We start from the raw sequence: 18,586 nt of genomic DNA on the forward strand, positions 1-18,586 counted from the left end.
TGCAAACGCGTATACTTGCGTGAATATTAGCGCGTGTTTTCGCCCTAACAAGTTTTTGGCGCCGCTGCCGGGGACTCGACGTATTTGTTTAGTTTATGTACTTACCATCATTGGTCGTTAGGACTCAGTGATTAAGACGTGTTACTTATTGTTTTCGGTTGTGTTTTAGGTACTTTAGCGAGCGTTTATGCAAACTCGTTCTCGTACTCGTAAGAGGACTTTAGATACAGCTGAGGAGACAGACGAAGTTCTTGATATTCCGAAAAAGATAGATTTTGAAAATTTGGATTCAGGAAGTGAGCAGAAGGAGCCAGTAATCATGGGTGATCGTATTGTTCCGGCAGATCCAGCTCTTATGGACTTTTCTCGGCCTAAAATTGATGACATTCAGTCTAGCATCATGCACCCGGCTATTGAGGCCAATAACTTTGAAATCAAGTCGGGCACTATTCAGATGGTGCAGAACTCTGTTTCTTTCAGAGGAGCTGTGACTGAAGACCCCAACATGCACATAAGGAATTTTGTCGACATCTGCAGTACTTTCAAATATAATGGTGTGACTGATGAGGCTATCAAGCTGAGGCTTTTCCCATTCTCACTGAGGGATAAAGCTAAGGACTGGTTACATTCTGAACCAGCTGGGTCTATCACTACTTGGCAAGATCTTGCGCAAAAGTTTCTGGTGAAGTTTTATCCAATGGCAAAGACTGCTGCTATGAGGAGTGCTCTTACTCAGTTTGTGCAGCAACCTACAGAATCTATGTGTGAAGCTTGGGAGCGCTACAAGGAAATGTTGAGAAAGTGTCCACATCATGGAATGCCCGATTGGATGGTGATTACTGGTTTCTATAATGGTTTAGGGGCCCAATCTCGGCCCATGCTCGATGCAGAAGCTGGAGGCGCCTTGTGGGCCAAAAGCTATATTGAGGCTTATAATCTTATTGAGACTATGGCTGCAAATGAGCATCAAAACCCAACTCAAAGGATGATACCTGGGAAGGTAGCAGGTATTCTGGAAGTCGATACAGCCACCGCTATTGCAGCGCAGCTCCAAGCGCTGTCTATAAAGGTCGATTCTCTAGCTACCTATGGAGTCAATCAAATAGCTATGGTCTGTGAGCTTTGTGCAGGTTCTCATGCTACGGATCAGTGTTCTCTTGTTAACGAATCTGTTCAGTATGTGAACAATTATCAGCGACAACAGCAGCATGTGCCAGCTACTTATCATCCTAACAACAGAAATCATCCAAATTTCAGCTGGGGTAATAATCAGAATGCTATTCAGCCACCATATCAGCAAGGTGTGAGTAAACAGTTCAATCCACCTGGATTCCAGCAACCACAACAGTATGCTCAAAGGAAATCATATCCTCAATAGGGAGGTGCAGCTGCACCCACTAGTGCTGATTTTGAGGAACTTAAGTTGTTGTGCAAGTGTCAGGCGGTGTCGATCAAGACCTTGGAAAATCAAATCGGTCAAATAGCCAATGCGGTGCTCAATCGTCAACCTGGAACACTTCCCAGTGACACGGAAGTGCCAGGCAGGAAGGAAGCTAAAGAGCAAGTCAAGGCTATTACCTTAAGGTCTGGGAAAGTTGTTGATGCTGAAAAGGCAAAAGAAGGAGAAGCTGAAGTTGGAGATGAAGAAGTTAAGCAAAAGAAGAAAGCGGCGGAACCAAGGAAGACTACTGTTGAACACACTCTTCCTGAGGGTAATACCGGGGAGAAACAGCTCTATCCTCCTCCACCTTTCCCTAAGAGATTTCAACAACAAAAGCTGGATAAGCAGTTCGGTAAGTTTCTGGAGGTGTTCAAGAAACTTCACATCAATATACCTTTCGCTGAGGCTTTGGAGCAAATGCCTAGTTATGCAAAGTTTATGAAGAGCATTCTTTCAAGGAAGGTGAAACTGGATGACCTTGAGACCGTTGCTCTAACGGAAGAATGCAGTGTTGTGCTGCAACAAAAGTTACCTCCAAAGCTTAAAGATCCAGGTAGCTTCACCATTCCTTGCACCATTGGCAAGTTGTCTTTCGATAAGTGACTTTGCGATTTGGGAGCAAGCATAAATCTGATGCCGTTGTCAATCTTTAAAAAGTTGGACTTGCCTGATCCAAAGCCCACCTACATGTCTCTACAATTGGCTGATCATTCTATTACTTACCCAAGAGGCATAGTGGAGGATGTGCTAGTCAAGGTGGATAAGCTCTTCTTTCCTGCAAACTTTGTTATTCTGGATTTCGAGGAAGATAAGAAGATTCCCATAATATTGGGAAGGCTTTTCTTGGCTACTGGCCGTACCTTGATAGATGTGCAGAAAGGTGAACTTACTATGCGGGTGCAGGATCAGGATGTGACCTTCAATGTATTCAAAGCAATGAAATTCCCTACAGAAGATGAGGAGTGCTTAAAAGTGGATTTGATTGATTCTGCGGTTACTTCGGAACTCGATCATATGCTAATGTCGGATGCATTAGAAAAGACCTTAGTGGGGGATTTTGACAGTGATGATGAGGATGGAAATGAGCAATTACAATATCTTAATGCTTCTCCCTAGAGGCGAAAGCTGGACATGCCGTTTGAAGCTCTTGCTACTTCTGACCTCAAAAATGCTGAAGGAAAGCTCAAACCATCAATTGAGGAAGCACCCACCTTGGAGCTTAAGCCATTGCCTGAACAATTGAGGTATGCTTTTTTAGGTGATGCATCTACATTACCTGTTATTATTGCATCTGACCTTTCAGGTAGTGAGGAGGACAAACTCTTAAGGATTTTAAGAGAATTCAAATCAGCTATTGGATGGACCATAGCAGACATCAAGGGGATCAGCCCTTCATATTGCATGCATAAGATTCTGCTAGAGGAGGGTAGTAAGCCAACTGTTGAGCAATAGCGCAGACTTAATCCTATCATGAAAGAGGTGGTGAAGAAAGAAATTCTGAAGTGGCTGGATGCAGGAATCATTTATCCTATTTCTGACAGTTCTTGGGTGAGCCCCGTGCAATGTGTGCCTAAGAAAGGGGGTATTACTATGGTAGCAAATTAGAAGAACAAGCTCATCCCCACTCGAATAGTCACAGGATGGAGAGTATGCATGGACTACCGAAAGTTGAACAAGGCGACGAGGAAGGATCACTTCCCTCTTCCGTTTATTAATCAGACGCTTGACAGGTTGGTTGGTCATGAGTATTATTGTCTTCTGGATGGCTACTCGGGGTATAATCAAATTTGTATTGCACCAGAGGATCAAGAAAAGACTACCTTCACTTGTCCATTTGGCACGTTTACTTTTCGCAGAGTTTCGTTTGGGTTATGTGGCACACCAGCCACTTTTCAGAGATGTATGATGGCTATATTCTCTGACATGATTAAAAATAATATCGAGGTGTTCATGGACGACTTCTCCATCTTTGGACATTCGTATGATGAATGTTTGAATAATCTTCGTGCCGTGCTCAAAAGGTGTGTGGAAACTAATTTGGTGCTCAATTGGGAAAAATGTCATTTTATGGTGCGTGAAGGCATTATTCTTGGGCATAAGGTCTCTATCAAGGGTCTTGAGGTGGATAAATCCAAGGTGGGAGTTATTGAAAATCTTCCACCACCTATTTCTGTGAAAGGAATCCGTAGTTTTCTTGGTCATGCGGGTTTTCATCGGCGTTTCATCAAGGACTTTTCGAAGATATCTAAGCCGCTGTGCAACTTGCTTGAGAAGGATGTGCCTTTCAAATTTGATGATGAATGTTTGACGGCATTTGAGACTCTTAAGAAGAGTTTAATCACTGCACCCGTTATTACAGCACCGGATTGGACAGAGCCTTTTAAGATGATATGTGATGCGAGTGATTATACGGTAGGTGCAGTTCTTGGGCAGCGCAAAAATAATCTCTTTCATGTGGTCTACTATGCTAGCAAGATCTTAAATGGGGCCTAAATGAACTACACCACTACTGAGAAGGAGCTCTTGGCTATAGTCTTTGGTTTCGAGAAATTTCGATCTTATCTGCTTGGGACAAAAGTGACAGTATTCACTGATCATGCGGCCATTCACTATTTGGTTTCCAAGAAGGATTCGAAGCCGAGACTCATTCGTTGGGTGCTCTTACTACAGGAATTTGAGTTAGAGATCAAGGATCGAAAAGGTACTGAGAATCAAGTAGCTGACCATCTCTCTAGATTGGAGAATCCCGAGTCTACTTCACATGATAAGACATTGATCAACGAATCATTTCCGGATGAGCAATTGTTCACAGTACAGGAGGAAGAGCCATGGTTCGCAGATATTTTGAATTATCTTGTCAGCAATATAATGCCTCCTAATTTGACCACAGCTCAAAAGAAGAAGTTTCTGCATGAGGTGAAGTGGTATATGTGGGAGGAACCGTATTTGTTTAGACAGGGAGCTGACCAGATCATCAGGAGATGTATCCCATTCTGTGAGACGGAGGGGATATTACGAGACTTCCACTCCACAGTTTATGGAGGATACTATGGTGGTGAGAAGACGGTAGCTCATATCCTGCAAGCAGGTTTTTTCTGGCCTACTTTGTTTAAGGATGCTCATCAGTTTGTTTTAAGGTGTGATCGTTGCCAAAGAGTGGGAAATTTGACGAGAAAGGATGAGATGTCGTTAAACATGATGCTTGAAGTCGAGGTCTTTGATGTTTGGGGAATCTATTTCATGGGGACTTTTGTCTCATCCTGCAACAATCAGTACATCTTTCTGGCAGTCGATTATGTCTCAAAATGGGTAGAAGTCAAAGCTCTACCGACAAGTGATGTAAAGGCAGTGTTGAATTTTCTCCATAAGCAGATTTTCACAAGGTTTGGAACGCCACGAGTAATCATAAGTGATGAAGGGTCGCATTTCTGCAACCGTAAGTTCACTTCTATGATGCAACATTATAATGTGAATCATTGAGTTGTTACTGCCTATCATCCGCAAACAAATGGTCAAGCGGAAGTGTCTAACAGAGAGATCAAGCACATTCTAGAGAAGGTTGTTTGTCCGTCAAGGAAGGATTGGTCTTTAAAGCTCGATGAAGCTATTTGGGCTTACAGAATAGCATACAAAACTCCACTTGGTATGTCCCCATTTCAACTGGTGTATGGTAAGGGATGTCATTTACCTGCGGAGCTTGAGCATAAGGCCTATTGGGCGTTGAAAAAGTTGAACCTGGATTTAGATGCAGCTGAAAAGAAGCGAATGCTTCAGCTTAATGAACTTGATGAATTTCGACTCCAAGCGTACGAGAACAACAAAATGTACAAGGAAAAGGTGAAAAGGTGGCACGATAGGAAGCTACATCCTAAGTTATTCATGTCGGGGCAAGAAGTTCCGTTATTCAACTCTCGTCTCCGACTTTTTCCTGGGAAGTTGAAATCAAGGTGGTCTGGACCTTTTATTGTCAAAACTGTGTTTCCACATGGAGCGGTGGAGATTTTTGAGAATGATCCGAACCAAGCATTCAAGGTTAATGGTCGGCGGTTAAAGCACTACTATGGGGACACGGCAAACCGAGAAGTGGTTAGTGCCGTTTTATTGTCGACTTGAGGAAGGTACGCAACGTCAAGCTAATGACGAAAAAAGCGCTTCGTGGGAGGCAACCCATGATTTGTTGTTACAGGAACCCTTAGAAGTTAATAACCTATCCAAAACCAAAAAAAATCAGAAAAACCGGGCTAGAAATTTTTTTTCCGGTAGCCTCCTGAGCGGTCGCTCAGCAAAGCTGAGCGGACTTTCAAGACTGGAACTAATGAGTATCGTCACTTTCCGGCGATCGCGATGAATAGGTATGCCCGTGAATGGAATGCGTTTATTTGTGCTAATATTCTGCCTTCTTCGCATGCACATGAGGTCACAGTTGAGAGAGCACAGTTGTTGTGGGGAATTTTGAATGAGGAGTACTATGTGGACCTTGGTGAGTTCATCTACCAAGGAATTCTGAAGTTTTTGAGGGGAGCTAAGCATATGAACATCCCCTATGCATCCACGGTTACTAAGCTTTGCCGAGCGGTGGGAGTTCAGTGGCCGTCTAATAAGCAGTTGCAGTTGTTGGCCGCTCCTATTGATTCTGGGACTCTGAATGCGATGCAGGAGTGGACCGGTGGTGAGCCCGAGGAGCATGGGCTGGGTTATCGTCTTCCAGGAGGGCGTCCAGCACGAGGTGCTACTATGACGAGGCCAAGGCGTGATGAGGTTGGTTCTTCTAGAGCTCAGGAGGGTGCTGGGATGGCTGATGCCCAGTATAGGAGGCTATCACAGAGGATGAATGCTATGTACGAGACGCAGAGCAGGTTTGCTCAGGAGCTCACCCTTGCGCTAGGGACCGCTTTTCGAGGCCTTGGAGCTGACATCCAGTGGCCAGTTTTTGGTGAAGACTCTGCATATCCGCCTCCTGATACACCACCCACTGAGGGTGATGATGATGATGATCTCTCCGAGTAGGTATACCCTGTGTTCCTTTCTACTACCTTCACTGGGGACAGTGAAGATTTTAAGTTTGGGGGTGGTAGTTAAGGAATATTTTGTGTGTGTGTCATATAGTTGCATATTCATGATAGTTTAGTTCATATAATTGCATAATTTTTGCCATATAGTTTTTTTTATAGCTTTATTTGTTTATCATGTCATGTAGCTAATGCATATGCCATGATCCCTTTTGCGATGATTTGCCGACTAATTTGTGATGTTGATGTTAGTGTAGTGATAGCATTAAAGTGATGTTGAGTCGTGTAGGTTGATATGCATGCTAGAAACACTTGTATTTTCACTAAGTCTTAGAGAATGCTTAAGGACTACATTATTTTTATGGCCTGATTATTTTCGAGGACAGTCTATTTATTACGCTTAGAATTTTATAATAGGTTCTTAGTGATAAAGGCATGAAAAGGAAAAAAATAGAGTAAAAAAATGGGATTCGTTGCTAATTGTGGCTAGGCGTCAAATGGCTAGTAGCCGGCTCGTATGTTTATGCGAGTAGTCTAGGGTTGAGCAAGATGGAGCGAAACGCACTTGCTCAGAAATCTTGAAAAAAAAGAAAAAAAAATATGTGTTTGTGCATAATTGATCATGAGTGGGCTCTTTGGTATTCGAGTTATTAAGTTCTTAGGGGACTTTGTGCCTAGTGACCTAAGGCTTTTAGAGTCTGGGATCCACTAACCTAACGCTCGCTACATGGATACCATTGTATAAGTCTTTTGTGGACCTCATTCATTGCACGGTCAAATAAGCATTATTGTTATGAATAAAAAGCATGATTCCGTAATAAGCTCCAGGATTCTTGTAGTGTTATAAGTCACTGTGTGCCTAGAATTTTTATTCTTTGTATAATCATGTGATTTCCTTGATGATAGTTGAGTCATAATAATTGATCTATTTCCGAAGTATATCTGTTAAGCATCTGCACACACAACGTTTCTGGCTGAATGTTAGTTGCATGATTTGATTGATCTTTAGTCACCTAATTGCATTTGTTGAGATGTCGTAAGTTGGTTGGTTTGGTCGTAGTAAGGGGGATCGCTGCATTCCATATAGATTGCATTCATGCATGTTTTTATTTTGTTTTTGAGTCTGTGACGCTTGAGGACAAGCATCGATTTAAGTTTGGGGGTGTGATAAGTGGCATTTTATACCACTTAGAACGTCTTATAATAGCTTAAATTGGTGTCTTGAAATCAAGTATTTTGTGTATTTGATGCCTTTTTCTAGTATTTGTGCGTTTCAGGGTATTAGTTGCATTTCGGGGGAGAAATCATCAATAATAAGCCTTGGCATATATTCAGCATTGCAAGTGGGAAGAGAGGAGCAGATTACAGCGAAGAAATGGAGCAAACAGACAAAAAATCCAGAAAGGGTCTGAGCACCCGCTCAGCTATGCTGAGTGGCCGCGCAGGGTTGAGAATTCATAATATTTATTTTAGACTTCTATTTCTGTTTGACTTCCAACTTCTGAGTAATCTGAGTTTTATGGGACTCCTATATAATTAGATTTCAGAGACGTTTCACGTGTGTTGGATTGTTGTATTAATCAAGGAGTGAAGGAGATAAGGAAGAAGACCGTTTTAGCACACCGCAACGAAGAGGAAGCATATTTTCTTGTGATTCTTTATTTCGTTGTAACGTTGGATGCTAGTTTTCTTACTTTGAACCTATTACTCTTGTGACGTACTCTGGTTTAATATAATTAGTTTAGTTATTATTCTTTTGTGTTTATTTATCATGTTTTCATATGAACCCATGATGACGATAAGTGCTAACATGGGCTAATCGTGATCATGGGGTCGTAACGGATTTACTATGGGATTCTTTAGTTAGTTGTTTAATACCTTAGTGTGTGATGATTGTATGATTTCTAGTATTCGTTGTGCGTATTCGTCTTATGTGCGTCGCGAACATATAAGATAGGGTGTTAATCTCTTGTGAAGCGACGGTGGATCTCGAGATTTAGAACTTGCCATGCTAGCATAGGTTCATGTATGTGTCTGCATGATTAGTGGGTAACTCTAACCATTTTATTCGCCCTGTGTAATCAAAAGGAATAACTTGTTCTTAAATCATTATGTTGTCAATTTCTGTAGACATATAGGGACTCAACATAATTGATGCCTATTCAACTTCTATCTTAATTGTGGATGTTTGGTAGAATGGTATTAGTACAATGAAAGTTGGATTTTATCAGTTTCGTGTTATTCGATTAATATCATCATTGTTGCATGCTAAGGGTAATAACAATGACTATTGAAGGAAGTTGTAATGAAGTTGTGATCTCATGAGTGTTTTAATATTGTTAATTCGAAGTGTTAATTAAGTGGTTAATTTTAGTAGTTAATTGTAGTTAATAATTAGTTACTCAAATCTAAGTGTTATTGTCTTAACATTGAAAAGTAATCATACATTGGTGAGTGAGTTTAATTGAACATAATTAGTCTGAGTCTCTGTGGGAACGAACTAGAAAGTATTCTATATTATTTGCGAACGCGTATACTTGCATGAATATTAGCGCGTGTTTTCGCCCTAACACTTCCCCTATCAAAGCCAGAACTTGTAACATCAGAAGCTGAAGCAAATGTTGGGAGCCCTCAATCTCCATGGTTGGAAGCAATAAAGATTCAATAAGTAATAGGTAAGTAATAGTCACAAAAAAGATTCAATAAGTTAAATAGGGATCTTGATGATCTAGGAAGGCAGCACATAAATATCTTTTATTTATGATATGGCACTAATAGTACAAGGAATTTTATTGAAAGTATATGGTGATGAATACCTTTCCCAGATTCATAAGCACGTTGATCCCGAGGATGCCATTTTCAAAACCATCTTTGACTTTGGTAGCCCTCATCTTGAATTGATTGCATTGTGTTCTTAAAAAAAGAGAAAGTATGTAAGTTATCATAAATAGCGTCTCGGAGAGCAAAAATCCATGCAACTAAATGATTCAATCTAATAAAATGAAAAGATAAAGTATCATACTTTTACCAATCAAACCTCTCAGCCTTTACAACAGTGGTACTTATGAAACATATAAACTTTGTTTTTTGGATATATAAAAGAATCTGTCCATGGTATATTGTGTTTAACAAAAAATGCAAGCAGGTTCTTTTAGGTAATTCCATTTACACCATGAATGAAAGAACAAAAAAGGGAATTTATTAGTCAAAGAACAATCAGAAACTGGGGGGGATATAAAATCTGGTATATAGAGAAATGTAAGACTGGGGTAAAAGAAAAACAAGAAAGAGAGAAATGGGATACCAACGCTTGATGATAATAGTCTTTGAAGGAAGCAGTTTGGCAGGCTTATTGACAATGGTTCTAACCGATCTACTTGAATCCTCCCACAAAGTTTCATATTTCCTAGCTAATAATTCATAATTATTTGATTTTTTCTTCGGTTGCTCCTTATCCAACACGACATCTCCATTTCAGTACTAGTACTATATTGTTTTTAGAAAGTTCCTTACTTCTCTATATGATTTTTTTAATAATATACCCTACAATTTTTCTTTTAATACTAAATAAACTAACATAATAATTTTAATTTTTTTTATTAAAACATAATTATTATTTTTTGATATCATAATTAATACCTTCCTTATGTCCTAAGATGTCTTGCGGTATCATCTGAAGAGTACCAGAACTGGAGCCTTCCCCACTACCTCCTAAACTTGTTTTTCTTTGACATTATCTAACAATCAACCAATTCTACCCACAGTTCAACAATTATACCTACTTCTCAACAATAACCTCCAACTCAAGAAATTACACACCAACTCCTACTAATCTCCAATTATCAAACCAGTATTCGTTCTCAAGTAATCTACAACCTAGATCAGCAACAAATTCACAAACACCTGGAGCGCTCAAGTGGAGGCAAATATTTGCCTGAGTTATATTTAAGGTGCAGCTAAGTGATTGGTACCAAATTAATAAGAGGTGCAAAACCCATTAGTGTATAAAGTTTCACAGCTAGCTTTTTTGAGGTCAGAGTTCAACTGACCTGGGAACCACAAGCAACATGTTAGATATTGTGATATCAAGTGGTTGTGAATCTGAAGTTAAGATCACCAACTGTTAACCAATATAAACCAAATAAATAAACTTGGAAGTTGCAATAAGTGTATATACATAATTACATGACCAAAATGCAGATATGAATGTAAAACTTACAACCAGGTTTAAGTTGTGGAGGCAAATGTCATATAAAGTCTCTTTGTCAAGAACCATGCACTTATCAGCAGTTTCAACAAGTTGATGATCAGACAAGATTGCAATAGGCCTCCAGGTACAATATCTGAGACTGGATAATTTGTAGACTGAGAAAGTAGGCATCAAATTTCCAGGGTATTACTCTTTAATCTTAGAAAGCAGAAGTATACCTGTACCAGATCCAGTTCTTCCTCCTAGAGAATGACACACCTAAAACCCTTCATAATCAGCAAAAAAAATCAACATAAGCAACACAACAATGTGGATGTCATGCTTTTAAACATGCTCATAAAATGTACTTACATTTGTTCCTTAACTTTTATATATTCATATAAACAAGTACATTTATCGAGCCAAACCTATAGAAAAAAGTAGAATGTATATATGTGAAAGAACATCTTTATGTGAAGAACATACGATTAGAATATACGACTTCTTTTTTTTCTCCTGAATATAGGTGAAGAACCAATCAAAAAAAATCTTAAAATAGACATTACTGAAATTGATATGCTGACTCATTATTATTCTTACTTGCTAAGATAACATCAGAAGATTTGACATATAGATCTCCTTGAGAATCTACTAGTACTCATGTATCCAGTAGATTTCCAGTCCACAACGAACATTTGTCTCTATTGTAAGCATAAGCATGAGCAGTTTCCCCAACCATCCTCACTCCTCTGCAACCAAACATACTGAAATGGCTCCTTAGAGTTATTAACCAGTATCCTATACTGCTTCTTCGGCTTCATAATCGATGGAATATGAAACGGAATCTTGACATCCGAAAACCCCAAACTATCACCTCCTCCATTCTCCGCCCTCAAATTCACCACCGCTCCACTCTCCCTCACCTTCTCAAACTCATCAATCGCAAAATAAAACCTATCAAACACCTCATCATTCACATTCATTTTCCAATCATAAACATCATCATATTCCCAAATGGGTTAGGGATTAAATACCTAAAACCTAAAAGAAAAACCTCAAATTTAATCACCTGGAAAATAATCGGATGCAATAAAACTAGTATGTATATCGAGCAAGAGATAGAAAGAGAGAAGAATGGAAAGTGTTTTGGGGATCGAGTATGTTTTGGGGGGAAAAGCCTTCAAAAAGAGGGGAAAATGTTTCACAAAAGGGGCAAAATCAGCCGCCCAAATTTTCATCTCCCAGGCCTTAACTTTTGGTTGATGCTACAACGTTACTATCAAAAAGTATTATTTTTTAAAAAAATATAATGATTTAGAAGAATAAAAAATCATGGTTGCATATTATATAAAATAAATTATATTTTTTATTGTAATGGGTATATCTCGTTATAGAATAGTAACTTACCGGATTTTTCTTATATAGTCATGCAATATAAGTTTGAATTTTTTTATAATTTTTTCACATGACTAAAATTAATATAATTTAATATACGTAAGGTTGGATCATTCAAAAAATATTTTAAAAAAACTGTTATCCGTAATTTAAATTCTATATACTTTAACATCCTTACGGTTAGACCGTTCAAAAAATCATTTAAAAAAAATTTGTTGATCAGGAAGGAATCTTATTATAGGGAATAGAACTTTTACGAATCTCAAATGATTATTCTAATAATTTTATCAGAATTAATTATTTTTAAAATTAAATAAATCTTTAATTTTTATTTTATTTAAAAATTAAAAATATGTTTATTATTAGTCTACGCTAACAATTATGGTGTAGTGTAGTATCTCTTGCAACTTGAGTGACATTTGTCCTAAAAAATATTCATTTCATGTAATTTTTTTTACTTTTAAAAAAACTTAAATATAAATATTTAAATAAACATTTAAAGATCATTAATTTTGAAATAATAGGTCTTAAACTGCGTTAAATATTTATATAAACGAGTGTCATATAAATATTGGTCATTTTACCGAATTTTCCTTATAAAATCATTCAAGATAAGTTTGATTTTTTTATAATTTTTTCATATGACTAAAATCTATATACTTTAACATCCGTACGGTTGTATCATCTAAAAAATAATTTTAAAAAATAATTTTGTTATTCGAGAAAGAATCTCGTTGAGGGTAATAGTACTGTTACCGAATTTTCCTTATAAAGTCATGCAAGATAAGCTTATTTTTTTATAATTTTTTCATATGACTAAAATATATATTCTTTAGCATCCGTATGGTTGGATCGTCTAAAATATTATTTAAAAAAAATTGTTATTCGGGAAAGAATCTCATTATAGGTAATATATAGTACTTTCACCGAAATTTCCTTATAAAGTAATGCAAGATAAGTTTAAATTTTTTATAATTTTTTCATATGAATAAAATCTATATACTTTAATATCCTTACGGTTGGATCATCTAAAAATTAATTTTTAAAAATAATTTTGTTATTCCGGAAAGAATCTCGTTGAGGGTAATAGTACTTTTACCGAAATTTCCTTATAAAGTCATTCAATATAAGTTTGAATTTTTTTTTATGATTTTTTCATATGACTAAAATATATATACTTTAACATCCGTACGGCTGGATCATTCAAAAAATCATTTAATTTTTTTGTTGATCGGGAACGAATCTCATTATAGAAAATAGTATTTTTACCTGATTTTCCTTATAAAGTCATGCAAGATGAGTTTAATTTTTTTGTAATTTTTTCACATGCCTAAAATCAATACAATTTAACATTCGTACGGTTGGATCGTCTAAAAAACAATTTTAATACATTATTTTGTTATTTGGGAAAGAATCTTGTTTAGGGTAGTAGTACTTTTACCGAATTTTCCTTATAAAGTCATTCAATATTAGTTTTATTTTTTTATTAATTTTTCATATGACTAAAATCTCTATCTTTAACATCCGTACGGTTGGATCGTCTAAAAAATAATTTAAAAAAATATTTTTAAAATTTAAGAATTCGATATCACACAACAGTTTTTAAAAAAACGTTGTGTGACACCTTCAGAATATCAAGGGCTCTTATTGTGCCAACCAAGTGATCTAGGAGAAGTCAATCAATGCGTGAGATTTTACCAACAAAGCGATTCGGGTGAAATATTTTCCACCAATCAGATGGTGCCACATTTTCTATAAATAGACAACGGTTATTGTCTTGTTAGAACCTTCGGCTGAACCTTATTTAAGAACAGTTGTTTGATGTATAATAAGACTAGACTTTTTATAAACACTTGTGTGAAAGGTAAATATACAGCAGAAAGACTTCTAAATTAACCATTGTCTCGGGATCGCTTAGACAACAGCTTCATAAACTGTTGCCTTTTGACATTTACAAGACAACGGTTTTTAAATCGTTGTTATAGAGTTAGATTAACAACAGATTTGAAAAACCGTTGTCTAAAATTTTACAATGGTTACTCATCATGTTGTGTGAAGCATATCAAGACAATAGTTTTAAAAAACTGTTGTGCAAACTCCACTTTTTTGTGATTCTTTTTACAACGGTTCACAAAACCATTGTATGACCCTTGGATTAGACAATGGTTATAGGAGGGAAAAATAAAACCGTTGTCTGTCATTTTGGGACAACGGCTCTTTTGTCAACTGTTGTCTAATTAGTGTTGTCTGAAGCTATTTTTCTTGTAGTGTGATACCTTGGAATCAAGAGAAGCAGGATTATCAAAACTAGCCATTAGTGTATAGTTTCTTCCTTCATTTTCAGAATCAGTAGAATCCATCCAATCCTTGCTTGATATGATCAAGGCTTTGTTCTTCCCTTTGTCATTCTTTGCCTTTATGCATTCAGTAGCAAAGTGACCAGGTTCATCACAGTTGTAGCACTTGATCTTTGATCTGTCAACATTTCCATCTTTCAAATCCTTTCCTACTCTCTTCTAGAAGGCTTCCTTTCTCCTCCAGTAAACTTATTCCTGAAGCTTCTATTCTTTTGAGACTTCCTGAATTGCATCCTCTTGAAACCCTTAACCATCATAGCATCCATCTGCATGACATTAGAATCCTTCATGTTCTTATCAGTTTCGGAATCAGTGTCATCATCAGGATTTGATGATGAATCATCAGTATTTGATTCTGGAAGATAGTTCTTTTTCCTTGTAGCTTCAACTCTCTTATCTTTTAAAGCTTTAGCATTCATTTTTAAGGCAACTGATTTTCTCTTGTGGCTTTTCCTCTGTTTTCTTTGCTGAACTTCTAAGTCATGAGTCTTCAGCATGCCATAGATTTCATCAAGAGTGACTTTTTCCAAATCATACTGGTGTCATATGATTGAGGTCTGTGTCTCCCATTCCTAATTCAAAGCTCTCAAAAACTTGGTGTTTGAATCTTCAAGATCGTACACCTTTTCCACCAGAGATAGGTCGTTGACCATAGTGAGAAACCTATCATAGATGTCTGTGTGACTTTCATCAGTCTTTGCCTCGAAATGTTCATATTCTTGAACTAAAACAACCCTTATGTTCTTCTTGATGGTTGTGGTTCATTGGCATTGAGTCTCAAGAGCATCCCAGATCTCTTTGGCAGTCTTGTAGGCTATAACCCTGTTTATCATCACAGAATCAAGACTATTATGCAAAATGTTTCTTACATTTGCATCCTTTAGCACAACGACTTTCTCTTCTGGTGTCCACTCACTCTTCTCCTTCCGCTGAAGATTTTCATCAACAGTAGGAGTTGCAGGTACCAATTTTGTTGGCTTGTAAGGTCCATCATTGATTACGTCGAGGTAGACTGGATCTGTAGCTTCCACGTGCAGTAGCATCTTAACCTTCCATGTAGGATATTCAGCCTTATTCAGAATGGGGATTTTGATACTTTCATACTTGTTCAGAGACATGTTTAGATCATTTCTGATAGTAAATTATCAGTCCGCTCTGATACCAATTGTTGCCCAGTAATAATACAATTGTTTAAGGGGGGTGGATATAATTGTACAAACGTTTCGAACAAGTATTAAAAATATAACAGTTCTTTATATTTCTGATAAAAACTGTTACAAACTCTCTCAAGAAATACTAATGTTCTTGAGAGCTTCTAGGTCGTACAATGCTCAAGTTAATTCACTATGTGATGCCCTAAAATGTGTTAATATAATACACAGTTGCTGCTAATCAATCTAAGATATGCATTATTAAATACTATTTGAAACTGATACATATCTTTAACTGAATAGATAAAGTCCTATGACCCAAAATATAAGAGATATCTATTCCTCAAACTAAGTAACAAAACCAATCTTCTTAGCTGACTGCCTCCAGATGCTGATGATATGCAAATGCTGATGATGTATCAAATCCTGACGACACATCAAATACTGATGACATCTAAAATACAGTCAGATCTTGAGCTTCTTCTGATCATTGAGAATCAGCACGTAACAACTTAACTTCTCTACTTCATCTTAAGATCTAATACAAGATCTCATATAAAGAAAGTTCTCAACCGAAAAGAGAACTAAGATTCAGACTCGGAATTCGAATAAGTACTTGATCTTCGTAAAAATTATTTCATCAAGAAGATCTATAAAGATAAGTACTTAATCTCCAAGGATGAGATTTTATTTGACACAAGTTCAAGAATTAGCCAATTATTTTCACGCTCTTTAATTGGATCTTGGCTAACAAATATTCGTGCACATAAAATAATTATGAAGCATAGTTTAATCCATTCTAACATCTTTAGTGTTCCGGGGGATTATAACTCGATCTATAAACACTTCGTAATTTGTCAAATATCAAAACGGATTAAGTTCACGAGTTAGCCAATTACTTTCACGTTATTTAATTGGATCTTGGCTAACAAATATCGTGCACATAAAATATTACGAAGTATAGTTTAATCCCTTCTAACATCTTTAGTGTTCCGGGGTATTATAACTCGATCTATAAACACTTCGTAATCATCCGTTATTTAAAGACGAATCAAATCCATGAGTTATCCAATTAATTCATGCTCTTTAATGGGATCTTGTCTAACACATATCGTGTATATAAACAGTTACGAGACATATCGTATAAGCCACTTCTAACATTTTTACTGTTCCATGGGGTTCTTATTCGATTTATGTAAACTACTCGTAATTATTCATCTAAACTTCAAAAGCAAGATCTTACGCCAATTACTTGCACTTCTCTTATTTGGATCTTGGCTAAGACTCATAAATCTTATACAAGTGCTTGAAGTTAAAAGTATATTTTGACTACATAATTGTCAAAACCTAAGTAAACTAAAATTCTTAAGCTTACGAGCGTAAATGATAAGTTACAATTTCGAGATTGTAACTAAAGTATTCTTCGATCTATAAATACTTAATCAAAATAAGAAGAATACTAAAGAAGTCATAAGATATACATGCTTTATATAAAAGACTTCTCATATTACTGCACAAATTCATTTAATCTATAAGAGCATCTCCTGTGGCGCCCCAAAACCCGGGGTCAGGAGTCTCAGAAGCCCGCCATCTAAACTCGCACAACTCACACTACAATATATAAATACTCACGCTTCACGACCCCACACTTAACACACATACACTTACAGGTTATTGTCTTGGAAACGAACCATCATTACTAGAGAAATTTTTATTACAACCCAAATATAATTAGTCTTACCGAGGAGTGACCTTTAGGTAAGGTTAGTCCGCCGGCCAAATATAAGTTTCTTATTTCTTATCTTACATAAACCATACTTATAAATAATCCGAACTATAAACAACTGAAAACTAATCCAGCTTATTCTGACTACCTGAGGTACGGCACCAAACAATCTACGGAATAGCTGGCCATTTCCTACCCGTTTCCTGGCTGTGGTTCTCATGGCAGGCATCTTGATTCACTGTTGTGTTGTGTCAATTTAAGAAAACAAGTGTGAGCTATAATGCTCAGCATAATAATGTACATTTTGAAAATGACTGTATGATAACATCATATATTATATGTATATTTTATTCAAAAATAGTTTTTCCTTGGTGTAACACACCTTCTTACGAAAACAATTCTTTAAGAGGTTTTTATAACCTGTGAATACCTTAGTAGTAATCCCAGCACCTAGGCTTGGGTTACGGTATTGCATATCAATTTCAATTGGAAGAGTTTGGACATTCGTTGGAGCCACCGCATACGATGATCAGTCGTACTACGGAAATAGTAACATTTTCTAATAGTAAAAGGACGAAACCGTCATCTCTCGGGTATCACCCTGGCCGCATTCGGGCTATGTGTCCCATTTTTGGGTATGCACATACTTCATAAGTTCCTGAGTACACTGAGTACCTTCGCCTGCGGTACCTTTGGTAGCCCATCTAGCACACATAGTACCAGAGTCTACCCCTCCACTATCCTTTAAAAGAATTCTATCAATCTCGAGAACTCGAACCACATCGAAGTTCCCCAAGCATTTTCCTTGTTGATATAAATAGTTTATCTCTTTAAAATATTAGTGTATATATATACGTACTTCCGAGAATTTCGGAGGAAGTACTAAGGATGTGAGTTGACCGTTGTCAACAGAAAATTAATAAGGGGAAAAGTTTCTTCTCGAAACTATATTCAATATAAAAATAAGTCGGGATAATATTCACCGACGATCTGAAATTATTCAAATAATATTTCTAAATCAGAAAGTATGTTTTATATCAAGATCTATGATCTTTAAATCAATAAAAATCCTTTAATAAATAATAATTAATAAAATAATAGTCTATAATTAGTTAAATGATAATTGATATTAATCATACCTCGAATGAGTTTACTCTCTAAAAGATTTATTTAAATAATATTCCTCAACTAGTTTGTGTTTACATAATTAATAATCTATAATGATTAATCGGGTTTGAATAAATAAACGTTGAAGTATACTACTCCTATAATAAAGGAATACATATATAATATTTATTATCCGAATCAATAAAATATA

At 36.7% G+C, this 18,586-nt stretch overlaps 1 non-coding gene across 1 annotated transcript; it reads right to left on the bottom strand.

Moving 5' to 3' along the window:
- Positions 1 to 712: 712 nt before the first annotated feature.
- Positions 713 to 819, bottom strand: LOC141681152 (small nucleolar RNA R71). Its single transcript, XR_012558595.1, has one exon. It is a non-coding gene; the product is annotated as a small nucleolar RNA R71 (small nucleolar RNA).
- Positions 820 to 18,586: the final 17,767 nt, after the last annotated feature.

This window comes from Apium graveolens, chromosome 8 (assembly GCF_009905375.1).
Source record: "Apium graveolens cultivar Ventura chromosome 8, ASM990537v1, whole genome shotgun sequence".
In the NCBI taxonomy this organism is placed as follows: Eukaryota; Viridiplantae; Streptophyta; class Magnoliopsida; order Apiales; family Apiaceae; genus Apium; species Apium graveolens.